The sequence below is a fragment of the Sparus aurata genome, chromosome 24, assembly GCF_900880675.1.
Source record: "Sparus aurata chromosome 24, fSpaAur1.1, whole genome shotgun sequence".
Classification (NCBI taxonomy): Eukaryota; Metazoa; Chordata; class Actinopteri; order Spariformes; family Sparidae; genus Sparus; species Sparus aurata.
The window spans coordinates 17,800,047-17,817,982 of record NC_044210.1 but is presented as its reverse complement, the minus strand read 5'-3'; positions in this window follow the sequence as shown (position 1 = coordinate 17,817,982).

Genomic DNA, 17,936 nt, shown 5'->3' with positions numbered 1-17,936 from the left:
TAATTTTATAATTCATTTCCATAATCTCTATTATTCTGTAATGGGCCTTCGACTTTAATACTTTTTTTCACTTTGACTGAAGTAGAATTGGTGGTTTTGCTGTTTGAGTCAAAGTTCTTCTTCTCCCTCCACGACTGCCTGCATCTGATTTGTTTTATATCGTTACCACATGGCACACTGAAGCCACTCTATGATGACACCGTTCTGCACAAATCTGCACTGACTTCATTTTCAAATAAAAAAACTCCAAATCTCCCTTTTGGAGTCGTTGGACAGCGCACGGTATCTCGCACTTCATCTGATGTCATTTAGAGGGGTTTCAAATGACAACACTGGAGCGAGGTATCCCCATGACACCAGTGAAATAAACGGTTACGCGCTGCCTCTTTACTCTCCGAGGTCTTGTTGTTCTTGCCACCACCAGAAAAAGAGCTTCTGATGCCTCATCCTGTCCGCGTTCACCGCATCCCCGAAGACTTCATGTCAAACAAAGTCCTCGGGCCTCAGTTTTGAGCACGAGCAGGGTGGAGTTTGCCAAAACAGTCCGCGCTCCGGAGCCGGAAAGTATTTGTCATCCAAATCAGATTTGGTGTTGCCGCGGGAGACGTGGGTCCGCACAGAGAGGATGCATACAGTACGAAAAACGAGCGTAGTAACGAGGCTGTCATCACGGAGAAATGTCAAGTATTCCGCCCCGCTGCCGACTCCTCAGCGCAAGCTCGCCACTGTTGAGACCCGGCCCACGCAGTCAAAAGTTCACAGCAACAATAGAGGGCATTGTGGGTTTGCTCTAATCAGTAGGGCCTTCCAGTCAGAGCCCAGCACTTCTGAATTCTAACTATGCCAACAGAGATATGGAGTAGGATTCGACTCGGGAGTGTGTGGACCTCCTCTATGCTGGGGTCAAACTGTAATTTTAAAAAACACTTTGAGCGCTCGCTTTTAGCCTGGGCGGAGGGCCGGGGTGGGCAGGCTTCGTCATTTCTGGTTAAATGTCAGTCGATCACAGAGAGCGATTTGATTGGATCGCCGACTGAACTCGCTCACATTTTTCCCCCCCCTTTCCTAAAACCAGATGAGATGATCTCTTAAAAAAAAGCCACACGAATCAAAAGCGGCAACAATGCGCTTCATGTGTCCAATCGACACTAATAAATCACCGCCGCTCGCTCGTTCGTTTGTCAGACATGAGTGCAAACAAGTAAAACCACGGGTGAAAAACAGAAGCACCACAGCAGCCAGTCGTCTGAAAAACAATGACAACCGGTGACGCAACTTCTCCAGAGACAGCTCGGTCGGCAAGAATAGAACCATAAACAACATTTTTTTAAAAGCTGCGAGTTGTAAGAGTTACAGTTAGGAGGTTTAGGAAGTTGAAGTCACGGGATGATTTGGTGACGGTGCCTCATATCCTTGGAGAACGGGCTACAACTCAATATTAGTAAACACATACAGGAGCAATAAAATATCGCTTGCTTAACTTGGTTATGTGATATTAAAATTATAATTTGGGGGGTTTGGACCACTGGTTGTACAAAACTACCAAACAAAGACATCATCTTGGGTTCCGGAGAGTGTAATGGTTGGGTTCTTTTTGTTTTTTGGATCAAACCATCTAAAAGTATGAATATAAAGTCTTTAAAAGGTTTTCTAACAACTTGAAAGGAGTCCTGAAGCAAAGCAGCGAACGCCTCACACTTCCCAGGGTGCTGATATATATCCGGTACTGACCTTTTACCCTCTTAAATCCAAATATAATCCAATTTTTAGAGATTTTAAAAGATAAAAGGACTATAACTTCATACAGAGACATCCTTCCCACTGTCAGATCTCCATCTTCTACGTAAATCGACCGTATAACTGATGACAAGACGAGTTTGAATCCCATCTCTTCGCGTCTCCCCTCCAAAAAATCCTAGCGTACCCATCCTGAGTCGCAGCAGCAACATAATGATTCATATTCAGATCATTATTCTCAATACCTCTGAGTATTCTGGTAATATTTGATAATTGCGGTGGAGTGACCTTAGGACAAATGCCATTATGAGTTTAAAGGATGACGACTAATGTGAAAGATGTAATTCCCTCTGAATATTCGGAAGGCCCCGTCGACGCCCGATATCATGTTTGAACTCAAGTTTTATTTATCCACCACTATTTGATATCTTTAAGATACCGCAATACAAATAAATTATTCATGTCAATTAGCTTTTCATCTTCCAAGATGCGAACTTGTGTGATCCCTTTTACAACTATTTATTTCATGCTAAAACAGAGCTCTCCCTGGAAGCCCACTGCTATCGCCTGAGGACATGTCTTTTAAATAAAAGCATCAGAGCTTTGCATACCTACGATTTGCATATTAAAGGCACTGGGAGACAGATGATAGAAGAATTGGGTGAAGCAATCTAATCATCGCTCAAGTCTGACTGGAATCCCAACGTCTTTCGGGTTTGGTCTTCAGAGACGCAACAGCAGCGAAAGAAAAATGTTCACAAATTAGCGAGAATCTTTTCAAGTTGTTATTGTTGGATTGTTGTTGGAGCCCGGCTGGTTGTTCCTGGGAGCCGTCGGCCTCTGTTGTGCCGCTTTCTTTATGTTTCACAGCGTTTGACAACTTAATTCCTCCGTTACTTCAATGGGAGACAAACACTCCCACTGAAGACACATTTTCAGGTCTGTAAAACCTTCAAATCATCACAGCGTTGATCTTTCTATCATAGTAATGGAAGCGAAATCTTTAAAAAAAAGTTAAAGTCAACCAGTTTGTTAAAAAAGACCTTGATGTTACATTATTTGTTTTTATAACCAACAAGGCTGCCAAACAGTCGACCACAGTTGGGTTTACACCTGTGGATATTTTTAAGGACATCTGGAGATATTTCAAGGTGTTTTGTGGCAATCAAAACCGGACCATCAGCATCTGTGATCGTGGCGACCAAAAACTGGTATTTTTTAGCCGAACAATAATGTTTTCCTAACCCCAACCAAGTGGCTTTTGCACGTGAAGCTAACCAGAGCATAAGCATTGCAACAAGAGAGAAAAAGGAAAAATTCAACCTAAACAAATGTACAGTCGCAACATAAAGAAACATGGAGTTCAATAAACGTTGGCTAACATTTATTCTGGCGATCAGGCAGCACAAGACTTCTCGGTTAGGTTTAGGGAAGGATCATAATTTGTGTTGAAACACCTACATTACTTACGTAAGTTCAGTCACTTCACGTACGTTACCATATTTTGTGAAGTTACTTATAAACAAGTCAACCTTGGTGCTTATTCACAAACGGGAGTTGAACCCTCGTCTCGTTGAGGAAAGTCCAGTGCATGACCCATCAACCACCCGGAACGATCCAAACTCAGATGTTTCTCACTCATCATACAACTAGAAATGACACGAACATTGATCAAGCTGGTCAGCTAAACCAAAGCAGTCCAGTGGGGACAAACAGACATTCTGGGAAATGTTGGACAGTGCAAACATCTGAGGAGAAACTGAATCAAATATATCATTATTGAATGTGACTGAGCTGAAATATAAACACCTTTCTGTGTGATATCAGCGAGCATTCACTCTCAACATGTCTTTAAATTAAACATTAGTCGGAGGTGCTGCCAACGTTTCCTGAGGTTGTGGATCAGACTCAGACCCTGCAACAAACACAAAGTGGAGCTGTGAGTGTGTATGTGTGTCCTCTCAGCCTTCATCACGCTGATCACCTCTGATATGCCGCTGCCCCGTGGCTACGAATGTCCTGTTTAGGCAGAGACAAGAAGACACCAGCTCGTATCATGGTCAAAGACTCCCCGCTCTGTAGCTTCTCTGGTGAAGCCAACGCACAATTTGATTTCAGAACAAACTCATCGTGAACTGGATCTTTTATAATTTGTTGTGTTTCTTTTTTTATGAATATAAAAAGTACGAGTGGAACATGATGGATGCTGCTGCTGCTGCAAAGGAAATAAATAAGTATCTGAATGAAGGATCTCAAACATCTACTGACGTGATGAACAGGAAGGAATTAATAGTAATTAGATGTAATTGGAAAAAAACCCAGGGAGTGAACCTTGAGTCGAGATTTTTGTTGCTGTTGTTGCTGTTACACAAGCTCCTATTTTAACGAGAGAGTGTTTTTTTCAAGTAGAAATAATGAAGGAAAGAAAAGAGGAAAGAAGAGAAAGTTAAAATTAAAAAAGGCAGGAGGGAATGAAAGAAGGAAAAAGACAAAGAGCTTTAAGGAAGAATGGAAAAGAAGGAGGGAAAGAAGGAAGCAGGGAACGAAAAACAAAAAAAAAAGGCATGAAGGAAAAAGAAAAATAGAACCTGGAAGAAAGTCTGGAAGGAAGGAGGGAGGAAAGAGCCTTAAAGGAAGTCAGGAAGTGAAAAAGAAAGGACCTTTAAGGAAGTAAATAAGGAAGGAAGGAAGGAGGATAAAAGGAAAGAGACCCAAAAAAAGACTGACTGGAAGACTGGAAGGAGGAAGGAAGGAAGGAGGAAAGGAGGAAAGGAAGAAAAGAAGAAAGAGCCTTAAAGGAAGTCGGGAAGTAAAAGTAAAGAAGAAGAGAGGAGGATAAAAGGAACTGGAAGACTGGAAGGAGGAAGGAAGAAAAGAAGAAAGAGCCTTAAAGGAAGTCGGGAAGTTGAAGTAAAGAAGAAGAGAGGAAGATAAAAGGAAAGAGACACCAAAAAAGAAAGACTGGAAGGAAGGAAGGAAGAAAAAAAAAGAAAAAGAAAATATGAATGTTTAAAGGAAGAAAGAAAGAAAGAAAGAAAGACAAACTTAAATTATCTTTATAACACAAGAGAAGCCTTAAATCAACCTCCGCTGGTGTCTAATATGGTGAGAAAGAACAGTAGGTCGGTCCAATGAGATGAAGAACTGGTTCTGATTCTGGTGAGAAGCCGCTCTGACCCCGTGCAGAGTCTGAAGCTGCAGAGTGGACGTGGAGTGCGGGGCAGCAAACTTCTCAGCCAGCGTCACTCTGACTTCCTCTGATTTGTTTGCCCCGTGGCTACCGGCGTCCTGCAATCGGCCGAGACAGGCAGGACGAGAGCTGCCCCGAGTCCCTCCACCCCACCGCTAACGGGTCACATCACACGCCGGTGTCACTCGCATGTCCGCTCACTTCGGACCTGACCCACTTCACCCAGTCCAACCACCATCACCACCATCATCATCATCCTCCTCCCCTGCCTCGGCCAATCGGCCCTGACACCCTGCAATCTGAGCCACGCAGCTATTTAAAGCCTTCATCCCCGATCAGAGGCAGCGCGGCCTTTTGCACCGACATCGTCACCGACAGCAGATTGATGCTCGGCGAGATCACGCAAATGAGGGCGGCGGCGGCGGTGTTTATGAGGAGGAGATCGCGGTAAAACTTCTTCCGACAAACTTGTTTGGTGGGGAATGGGCATGTGTTTCAGGGGCAGGATGGTCAGCAGCGGGCATCAGCTGCGATTAACGTCTCCGCTTCGTTAACTGAGGAGGAGACAGGAAGTAGATCGGGAACGGGAAAAGAAAGAAAGTGGTGGTTGGAAAGAAAACCGCTCTGAATGAGGTGAAATCTCCTTGTTGGCGAGCCCCTCCTGGCTGCGTGTGGCGAGCAGGGTCCGAGTGGCGCGCAGACTTTCCTCGGCACACATGGCGGGCGAAGGTTTTCGCAGCCACCCCTCGCCCCTTCGTCGCCTCCATCGCCACCGCCACCACCGCCGCCGCCCTCCATTCAGAGCCTCTTTCCTGGAAGGTTCCACCTCGCTTCGCCCGGGGGACAAATGTGAATCGTTACAGTCAGACCGGCTTTGTTACAAACACTACGCTCTCGCTGCTAGCACGCCGGCTGGGCCCTGCTGATAGCTAGTGCCACTGCCAAGGTGGGCTCGAACACACACACACACACACACACACATTAACACACACTTACAGAGCGCCACAAACTCCTCCAAGCTGCCCGAGAGCGCACGAGGACTGAATGGAGACGTGCGGGAGGACGCCAAGTACATGTCGACCCTCAACGAGAACATTAAAATCTGACGTCACGTCGCGGTTAAAAAGTAATATCAACATTTAAATGTAGGACGTGTAACGGTCGATGTCACCAGTTTTTGGGCACACGAATCAATTCCAGTGCCAGATTTCTGCAGGTTTTTCAACAAATGTAATAATCAGCTCAGGTTTAATGAGCTTTACAAGCACGGTGGGTGTAAGGAAAAAGAAAAAAGAACAAATAGATCCAAAGAAACTCAATACAAGGTGATTAATCTTTAAGGAGAGAACATAACTGTGTAATTGGTCCACAGAGATCAAATTTAAAACCAGGAAATGGAGATAAAAGACAAAGAAAGAGGTGAAAGATGAAAATGTGGTCGATTTTTAATGGTGGAGACTTAAATTGCAGTTTTATTTCGGCGTGTTCTTCAAGTGCTGAGCGTTTGATTTGTGCACCTTGAGAAACTGCGAGTGAAACCGGCGCTCCCTCGCGCTTTTCGTGCGACCGCGAGGTCCTGCGAGTCGTTCAACTTGTTGTTCACCAATTACCTCCGAGGCGTTCTAGCGGCAAGGACTTCTCTCTGCATTCTTTACATTCATATTTTATGTACTTGTTACTTGGCAGATAAAGTCTCTCTGCCCTCCCCCAGCCAAATTTTCACTTTTTAGTTGAAAGAGGACGGAGCGGGAAAAAATGTTTTTCGAGCCCGGCGCGTTTTTTTATTTTTTTATTTTGAAAGGCTTCAGAAGGTGATTTGGATCTCGGGTGTCGGAGATCGGCGGTAATCAGAAGCGGGTTTTTTTTTTTGTTTTTTTTTTTGTGCAAAGACACAAACACACACACACACACACAAGTACACACACACATACAACAAAACAGAAAACACCCACACAAGTTCACATGGTTCTCCCCTTCCCCCTGCCTTCCTGTGCAAATTTGGACATGATTACAAGTGAGAAAAGCCGAGGGGGGTCTGGCTTCACAGCGGAGATGGAAGACACCGCGAGTGTGTGTTTTTGTGCATGCATAGTTTTGCATGTGTGTGTGTGTGTGTGAGAGAGAGAGAAAAAGACCCTCACACACACACACACACACACACTTCAGCCACACCGAACATACAGTCCCTGCAACATGAAATTCCAAGTAGATTTAATATTCACAGTTGCACAAATGGCATGACTCGGAAAGCTTCCATCGCTCTCGTTCGGAGGTGAAAAACCCTCCTGTAAGTACTCTAACAATGGCATTTTGCTGGTTTAACATACCAGTTATGATTGAATAATACGTTCTCGTGAGTCTTTGATCTGAAAAAAAGCAAGGCGAACCTAAATTTTGTACAGATTAAGGGTTGTTCAAAGCCGCAGAATGACGGCAGTATATTTTTTTTTTCCCCCTTCATCCCTCCCTCGTTTCCCCCCTTTTCCAACTTTTAAGTCGCCTGAGAGGAGAATCATTACACTTCAAAAGTACCGGCCCCCTCGCTGTAAGAGCCAATCATTAAATAAAAAACTCAGGGAAGAAATACACCTAATTACGAGCAGACAAACGCACATAATTCTCCTGTTTTTTTTTTCTCTCCTGGAGAGCTCAGCAATGCTTTAGAAAAATGCACGTCGTCAACCGTTTGGAGGATTAGAAACGTACGACAGCTCAAGCACTTTTCACTTTTACGTGTCGAGGTGTCGCCCCGGCTCGAAGAGGAGAGAGAAAAGGAAAAAAAAAAGGAACGACGACAACTAATTCCGCGGGGGACAGGAGTTGTAGCCGAGCGCGTGGAGGCGTTCGGAGAGAAAGTGGCGACACAGACGGTGAGACTCGCTGCAGTGTGGTGCGGTCGACTCATCGCCTCATGCATTTATGAATTTACTACTGGTGTGTCATTCTGGGTACATGCTGTCACAGAAGACGGCAAGAGAGGAGGAGGAGGAGGAGGAGGAGAGTGGGGTTCACAGGCAGAAGGTAGCTCCAGAAGTGAGCTGCTACTTCCATCATCAGAACTTCACCGTGCTTGTTTCTCTTCTCTTTGTTTTTTCAGTAACCTGGCTCTAAAACGTTTCCACCACATTCATCAGTGTCATTTCTTTGGGCCTCACAGATCGTGGAGTTGTAATGAGAACTGGTTACCGTGTTGGAAAACAAAATTTAATGCGCACAAGAGACTTCTGTCGGTTCTGCCAACCTGTTCTTGACTTGCTAAATGTTACAGGCTCTGAATCGATTTATTAGCTTTCACGTTAGCGGAGGGCTACACCGCTACATGTCAAATTTGCTTCAAAAGCTTGCCGCACCTCGTCTAGGGTTTGACTTCCATCGATGGCGACTAGCTGTAGCTAACATTCTGCAATGTTGCGCTGCTAAAGAGACAAATACTGCTCCTGGGAGTTGGTGGAGACCAAAACCGAGTTAAAACGAGAGGGAATATCCAGCCGATATCCATCATGTGACCAGAAACTCAACTGCTTCGTCATGTCAACTGACAAATTTGCGATATAATTAGTCAGTTTTGTGTTCACAGCTTGTTTTTGTTGCCAACCACAAGCCAAAAACTAGCTCAGGCACTTTTCATGATTAAAATATTGTTTTGATGTGAGTTGGATGGGAAATAAACACTGTAGGCGCAGGAAACACAAGGCTAAACTCTTTAACATTAGCATCACAGGTAAATTACGTAGAATAAGCTAATCTTTAGCCAAATGTTAGCTAAATAATGCTCAATGTGCACATTTAGTTGGATCTTATAGCAGCGATGCTCAATGTAAAGGTAAAATGGCGGTCCTGGGTAAACAGAGAGTTGTTTTTGTGCGTAGCATTTGCTAACCGTTAGCTAGTAGCCTGCGTTTGTCGTCGCAATACGTCTTCTCTTCATCTTCTCTTACACGGCCATCGTCCTCGGTGTCGACGACAAGCTCTGGTCATTTCAATCTAAATCGCTTCCCCGTGTCTTTCCTCACCTCTTTGATTCTTGTATTAAATGTTGGTCGAACAAAACCACTGCGAACATTTCTGAATCCTCCACAAAAGAAATGAAAAGCACCACGTGATCATCTCACCAGTGATCTCGCCCTCGGACCATTAACCGCTGAACCCCTAAAAGTTCCCCCGACCCATCGCTCCTGTCCCACATGTTCATTTTCTTAAGATATTAGGCAATTTAATTACAGTTAAGAGCATTAAGGAGCAATTTTAAGTATAATTTGCAGTTCATGAACTGTTTTTGAAAATTACTCTTAATATAATTAACTTCTGTCATTAGGCCTAATCCCTGCAGGCTACAGAGGCAATGCTTCCTTTAAGAAATTACATACATGTAACGCTACATTCATTCCTTTTCAACAGGAAGGTTGGACTGCAAAGGTTCGCCTCCTCAATGGAGTAATTATCTATTTCCAGTGAGGGAGTACAAAACAGTGCTAAGTCCATTAACGGCTGGGAGTCTCTCTAGCATGAATAATCATAAACCAACCAAAAAAAAAAAAAAAACTAATTGGCCTGTTCGGAAGACAAAAATTCGCAGAGAGAAAGGACGAATCTGAAGTTCACTTTCTTGAGAATTTAGGAGAAAAATGCCCCCAAAAAAAGGAGGGCAAAGGGCAAGAAATCATGGATTTTTTATGACCACATTAACCCTGCGTTGAATTGCACTGTCTGCTCGTCCTCTGGTGAAGTATACTGCTTAATTAGAGCAGATATTTCCTTGTCGAGAAAAAAAAAAAATAGTGGGGGCCAACGTCTAATTAAATCAAGAGGACAGTGGCGTATTAAAGGGATGGGAACGCCCAGGCAGCCATCCACCATCGGGGCCATGATGCCTTCATAAAAAATGCATGCAGCTCCCCGAGAAGAAAGCTCTAATTTACCAAAAGAGAGGAGCGGATAGGTTGGAAATTCATTCAGGGCTGAGGGGTCTCGGCGGGGTGAGCCTAGCACCTTGACGGGTAAGTGATGGTTTGCTTAACGTCTCCTCTGATGAGGTTAAGGACGTGTCACTTTGTCTTTGGCCGAGCTTTAATCAGGCTCCAGCCGGCCCTCTGGCACGAGCCGAGGCTTCGCCGGCGCGTAACTGACCGGTGATTTAGAATGATATGATTACACCTACACCGGCATGCTGCGCTGCGGTGTGAATTAGCCTCCGCCCCCCTACACCACCCCTCTAGAAAATGTGTAATGAGCGATGTTCCCTGCACCCAGCTGGGGCCCCGCGGACTCAGCCATGAGCCGGCATCCTAATCAGCCGTCAGCCAAAAAAGCTGCTGTTGCCGGGCGCATTAGAATCTGTGTTTGTGCATATCAAAAGATTTCCACAAACACATTGGCAAAACACATAATCACTTACCCCCTCAGAGGGAGAGGAGAAGAGGTGGAGGGGGGGGGTAGGCTGGATGAGCGACGGACGGACTGACAGAGATCATTTCCTTTGAGATGCCGAAGGAAATCGCCGTCGTCACGTGACCGGCCGGCTTGCAACTAGTAGCGCTGCTGTTTAATTGAAGGGCGCGATGCTCCTCTGCGAAGGGAAAAAGTCCAGACTCAAAAGCAAAAAGAAATGATCAAAATAAGATTGAACACATGACGTTTGAATGTTCCTTCACCTCCCGAAAAAAAAAAGAAAATTACCGCCAAGTTTGGGAAGTTGTGGGATTAGAAGAAACGCTCGTTAACAGTTCACAGTTTTCACCTGATATTAGCAAAGTGCACGAAGAAGGAAGGAAACAGCTGAAAACTTCCCTGTAGATTATTATTCTCTGCTCTCCTAACACACTTAAAGGGTCGGGGAAGGTTTGCATTCAACTTCAGATCGCTTCTCTTGTCCAACCGACAGTCCTAAACCCCCAAAACTCTTCGTTAACTGTCATGAATGCAGTAAAAAAGCAGCAAATCTTCACATTTAAGAAGCTGCAACCAGCAAATGTTAAAAGGAGGCAGCAGGAGATCTCAGTCTCCTACCTGTTGAGTTGTTGGTGAACTCAAGATGAACAGAGCGAAGGAGGAATCTGCAAAAAAACATGGAGGGAGGATGAAAGTGTGGCCTCTGGATCTTGCCTCCCTGATCAGTTTTACTTTACAAAATCATTTCCTGGCCTTCAGCAGCTTTATTGTATCCTTAAACACACAGACGACGGAGATGTTGGCGCATTAACAGTTGTTGTCAGTGGATTTCCTCTACAATGTTCACTTTGTCTTGTCAGCGACGCTTCTCGTCTTTACACTCAGCTGAAGTTGTGCTTTCCGTTCAGTTCAGAGGCCCAGATGTCGGTGGATGTGTCTACCACAGATCATGTTGACAAACTGGACTTGAATGATAAAAAAAAAAACTTTATTGAGAGGATGTGTGATGACAAAGTGTCAGCCAACAGGGGGCCGATCAGGAGGTGAACGGCCTCCTGGCTTCTGACCAAAACAATAAAAATAAACTCAAACTTAAATCCTCAACTTCATCGTGTGTGCGTCGCTTCAACTCTTTAACGTTCACTCGAGCAGATCTGAGATCAGTTTCTTCTATACCATGACTCCGCCATGCCAAACATGGTGCTCCGGTGGGAGCGGGAGCATGAAAACCATAAATGCAAATTAATAAAAATCCACGCGGGGGTCTTTGCAGAGCTGTCCAACATCACCGCGGTGCGCCGACACCCCCTCCGATGGCGAGCGCATTGTTGTCTTTGTGGCGCTCTGCAGCTGCTGTATTCAGCGGAGGAGGCGGCGGTGGCACCGTGTCCCCTCGCACTCACACTGTCACCTCCGGTTCACACGCCGGCCGCCACAAAATATGAGATTAATGGGCCGAAAATATGGAGGATTATATTTAGAAGATGTTTGCTTTCGGGGTCAGAGTCTCTTTGCATTCTGGGAAATGTAGGAAATCACTAACAGAAACGTCAGACTGTAAAACAGGAAGTACACGAGGATGAACAGTGCTCAATTTTGATAATTAGCTTTCGTTTAATGATCTTTCACTTCATTTCTGACCTTCTTTGTGAGATTCCCGCCTCGCTTCTACCTTTCCTACCTTCACTTAATTAGCTTTTTACGCTCTGTGAGGCATTTTTTTAATTTTTTTTATTTTGGATCTCTTCTGGATAAATGGCATCTAAATAAAGACCGAGGTTCTTCTTTCAACACAGATTATTCTTGTGTCCCTGGAATATTTATGCATAATAACGCCGGGCAGAGCATTAAGTGCCAGGCAGGAGAGAGAGAAAAAAACAGAAGTAGTGCAGTAACGTCCAAACATTAGGCGAGTTTCTTTTATCGTCATCTTCTTCTTCTTCCCTTCCCTTTTCTCCCCCTCCTCTGTAGCACCGCTGGCACCGGGCTGCACCACCTGCTCCGGGGCTCTTTTCGCCGCGGCCAGAATGAACAGCTGGCTTCTCTTCTGACGCTCTGATTGGCTAATCCCTGCTGGTCACTTGCGCTTTTCCTCCCTGCATGTCATTGAACTTTCTCTCGCCGAATGCCAGGTCCGAGGAGTGCTCCCCGCTCCCCCCCTCTCGTCTTTGCCCAGGCCCCGTCCTTCATGTGCCCCGCGAATGGTCCGGGTGGCATATGGGGATATGTAAATAATTTAATGAGGTCAAAAGTGTGAGAGTCTCCTCTGCTTCACCCGCGTCCAAAACCCTCCTGCCATGACATCAACGGATCAGAAAATAATGTTCATGCAAGCAGTATGTGGGTCCAACACCGACCTCTGTCACCCCGTGACACCCACCTCTGATATGACAGAGACAATTTGTAGTCCCAGAGACAATTTGTAGTCTCCGGGTAAAACACACGTCTAGCAAAACGACGTGAGCATTGCATGAAAATTAAAGGTGCAGTGTGTAAGAACTGGCCACCTGTTGAATCACAAGCCAAGCGTCTCACGAGAGTAACCGCCATCTGTAGCTGCAGTTAGCTAGTTAGCTCAATTAGCCGTGTAGTTAGTGGTCCAGACTGGGAGCACAGAGCACTGGAGGCGTGTTGTCGTTTACGCCACTAGCATTAAACATTAAAACAATGTTCGTCCAGGAGGCTAGCTGGTTAGCATGCTAACTTCAGTAGATATCTCTTCTCAGTCTGCTGATTAATTAAAATATATTTGTTAATGATTTTATAATGAATAATTCTGACATACTGCTCCTCGCTACAAGTGGACTCACCTGACTTCCTCCTTTGCTGCCGTAATTACTACGACGCCCACTAGAGGCCACTGTTGTAATAAGCTGCTTTCACAGTTAACAGGTTGTTTTCCTGTTGATTATTTGCTTTCTTGATGACAAGATCAAGCTGGAGTCGGGTTTGTGATTAGCTTAGCTTAGCATAAAGACTGGAAACTGGGGAAACAGCTAGCCTGGCTTTGTTCAGAGTAACTCCTAAGCTGATTTATTTGAAAGAAGATTTGTTTAATCCAAATGTTGGTTTTGGTGAAGTTCTTGTTGTTCTGAACTATTCTGGGCGAACATCAGCGGGTGTAGTGGCTGCAGGATTCTTGAGATTTATCATCACAGTGAGGTTGCCAGGTTGTGTCCCATGGAGAGACTTAAAAAACTCAAAAACTGTGCTGTATCTGGCAACAGTCAGATTTTGCATTGGGAGTTTTGTTTTTGTCATTTTTTAGTTTTGGTTTGGACAAACGCATCTACAAGTTTGTAACATCTGGTCCTGAACAACTGAAACAAGTTTATAACCAAACCAAAGTTGTGTTTATATCCAGAGTTAGTCACCAAAATACATTCTGCAATGTGAAACTATTAGCACAAAGTTGGACCCAAAGGTAAAAACTCCATACTGCTGCTCATCTTCAACACTTATCTAAGTTTCTTTAATGCTTCTCGGGTCCCATTACAAGTGTAAATGGTTTCACTGATGAGTTGAGCTCAGAAATATTCAAAGGACAGAAATATTGGCAAACACTGGCCTAGATTTCAAACTTCTTCTCGGCCTGTGATGCTAAATGATCGCAAAAAAAAAAAAAAAATCAAACTTAAGAAAAAACTCGGAGAAGCTCGATGGAGTCCGCAGGATTCTGATGGAGACTCAGCAGGACATTAACAAAAGAAAAAGTGAAGCAAGTGGGTCAGAAAATAACTTCCAAACTCATTTCTTCAACTAATAAAACTTAATAAGTTGTCATCAAACACTCGTTGTGGAGACTTACGGTCCCTGTCGATGCCTCCAGGACACAGCTGAACACTCGTCTCTCCTCACGCTGTAGTTTCATCATTAATGTTTTAATGTCCTTTTTTTTTTAATATCTTACCTGCGAGGATGTGCGACCTCACTCTTTAATCACTTCCTGCATGACCTGATGGGAACAAACTCCATCTGTTTGGAAAAGATGAGGTAAAGGTGATGTTTTTGATCACAAGGACCCTGGACAGCTCCGGGATCAGCACACTGGACAGCAGTTATGGATGTTTTTTTATTGTTTTATATATTTTTTTATTCCTAGAATCCTCTTGGCTAGCATGGAAAATGTGAAATATCTGAAAAAAAATGAACAAATAGTGCGGATTAAACCTGTCAGGTGACGACTTTGTCGGATTGTGATGGACACGAAATGGACGGAAGCAAGAAAATCGCACATTTCTTTACAAGTTGTGTGTTTTTAGGTTGTTTGTAGCGTCCCGTCTTCATCGGAGGTAAAACTACCGCCGCCTCACTCACTTCTCTCCTCACATCCAGGGACTGATCTGTTCTCCAGCGTGGCTCCGACCGACTGCAACGTGGAAAGAAAACACTCGAAAGCCTCGGTCGCAAACCAAACCTCAGACCTAATTTCACTCGCTGGCCTCCGACGTGTCCTGTCATGCTCTATCGCTCTTATTCTGCGCATTAAAGCGTGATCTTTTTTTCCCTTACGTCTTCATTTCACTCTGCCTCCTTCTTCTTTTTTTTTTCCCACATTGTAGCCCTCCTGCTTCTAAAAGCACACTTGGTGTTTTTTTTTTCACCGAGAGGCTAGCAGCGCTGAAAAAAGATGAGAAACTGCAGGTAGAGGGTTGAAGTGGAAGATGAATAAAACAAGACAGAGGAGCGTTTTCAATGCAAACGAGTCGATTTTACTACTAAGTGTATCTGTGGAGGCAGCAGAGTAGCCCGAGGCAGAATGTACACTTAGCTTTGGTCTATACAAGGCCCAGCAGTGAATCATTAGAGCTCAGCTGTCCAAAATACACCACCAATCTGGCCCAGGCATATGGCTGCATGACACTCGTATGAATTACTACTACACGCTCGTGTTGTTGTTTTTCCTCCCTTTTTAAATGTTCCGCGAGGCCGGGCAGCACTCCCAACACCGTTTTACATCAGAGCGGATCAGAATCACAGCGCTGACGCCCGGAGAGACGGAACAGGTCTGAGCTCAGAGCAGTTTAACACGGCAGAGAGGAGAGCCAGGTTCAAACACGCCGTCACAGGGCCGCTTCAAAAATGAGTCACAGTAAAACATAATGTTTCTGAAGATTATTATTCTGATTATAGGACATTACTGGTCACTGTGACTCTCCACAGTACAGTGGTGGTTACTGCTTATTCACACAGGAGGTCACTGAGATACACTGTTTACTAACAGTCACTGGAAATATCTACAGTATATCAACATTATGGTAAACATTTACTGTATGTTAACGTTACTGTAAATATATATACAGTATATCAACATTATGGTAAACATTTACAGTATGTTAATGTTACTGTAAATATCTACAGTATATCAACATTATGGTAAACATTTACAGTATGTTAACGTTACTGTAAATATCTACAGTATATCAACATTATGGTAAACATTTACAGTATATTAACGTTACTGTAAACATATACAGTATAGCAATGTTACTGTAAACATCTACAGTAAATAAACGTTGCTGTAAAGATATACAGTATATTAACATTACTGTAAATATATACTGTATGTCAACGTTACTGTAAATATCTACAGTATATCAACATTATGGTAAACATTTACAGTATATTAACGTTACTGTAAACATATACAGTATAGCAATGTTACTGTAAACATCTACAGTAAATAAACGTTGCTGTAAAGATATACAGTATATTAATGTTACTGTAAATATCTACAGTATTTCAATATTGCTGTTATATTGGCGTAACTGTAAACATATACAATATATCAATGTTACTGTAAATATCTACAGTATATCAACATTACTGTAAGCATATACAGTATATCAACGTTACTGTAAATATATACTGTATTTCAACATTGCTGTCATATTGGCGTTACTGTAAACATCTACAGTATATCAACATTACTGTAAATATTTACAGTATATCAACATTACTGTAAATACATACAGTATATTAACATTACTGTAAATATATACTGTATTTCAACATTGCTGTCATATTGGCGTTACTGTAAATACATACAGTATATTAACGTTACTGTAAATACATACAGTATATTAATGTTACTATATATATACAGTGTGTTATCACTCATTGTGTGTTTATAGAGTTTATGGTTGGTTACTCTGATGTTTTACAGTCATTTATTGTGACTTTCTACAACATATTTTCACTTATTGGGATTTTCCGTTGTTACATTATTGGATAATGTGATTTAATACAGTAACATATCCGGTTTATAGGATTTTCTACAGTATATTATCCTTTGAGATTTTTTACAGTATATTATTGATTACTGTGATTATTTACGGGACATTATTGTTATTGTGATTTTCAACAATATATTATTAGTAACTGTGATTTTGTTTTTTACAGCACATTGTTGGTTATTTGGATTTTACACAATATATTTTCACTTATTGTGATTATTCTATAGTACGTTATTGGTTACTGTGATTAATACAGTAAATTACCTGTTACCATGGTTACTCTTTTTATACAGTGCATTGTTGGTTAAAGCTTTTCTACAGGACGTGATTATAAACTGTGCTTTTATTTTTGTAGCAGCTTCCTTTCTGTGGTTCTCAGTAACCTTTTGACTGAATACACAGTAAATAACTGGGACTTATGAGCTTTAAAGCATTTAAATTGTAATCTTAAAATGTGAAATGATGCAAATATATCAAGGAATATGTGTTTTGAACGTGCCTGGACCAGATTATTCAGTATGTTAGTTCTAATCTGTAGGGATTACCACGTGGGTGGAGCTTTCTTCAAAGCGCTGAAATCAGTTTTCAGCAACGCACAGCTTCTCTCTGATGCCGTGTTTGTGGAGAAAAGGTTCATTTTCTTGTCTGCGAATCAGTCAAAACATGTTTATGTGTAAACTAAAATTATTAAGTGCACAAAAAAAAAAAAAAAATCAATGCGGGGAACCACTGCGCCGTCTGATTGCAATTAAAAGCCGTCCTCGTCTGGGCGCGCGCTAATGGTCCGAGACGGTATTGATCAGTAAATGTAAGACTGGATTGGATCAACATCAGTATCAGTCAATATTCAGAGAGTGACAACTGGAATTCATACAGACAACGAGGAAGAAGAAAGATAAGCAGCCGTGGAGTCTTCTTTAGTCCTCAGAGGTAAGTAACAATCAGCGTTTCGGTTAAATTCGTCCTTTTCTTCTTCCTTTCACACCTTTTCTTGATCTACTAAACTTTTCCCCTCTGTTTCCCAATTCAGCAGCTCCCTCTCCGCCTCCGTCGACTCCGCGGTTGCAGGAATATTTCATCACATCCATCTCGACCTTTGACCTTCCCCATTAGTTGCCTGTGAAGTCTGGTGAACTCAGGCTTTTATGCGAGTCTAATAGATGTAAAATGTAAAAAGTGGAGGACGGTAGAAATTCCCCCTCTTTGCGGTATCCTCCGGAGGATTCCCTCCTCGCTCGCCTTGACACGCGGCGCTCATTTTTTCCCGCATGTGTAATTGTTGAGGCGGTTCACGGCGGCATTATCAAATTCATCAGCTAATCATTTAAGACCCCCTCTTTTATCTGCGAGATGGTCCGCGAATGATCCGATGGCACGCCGATCGA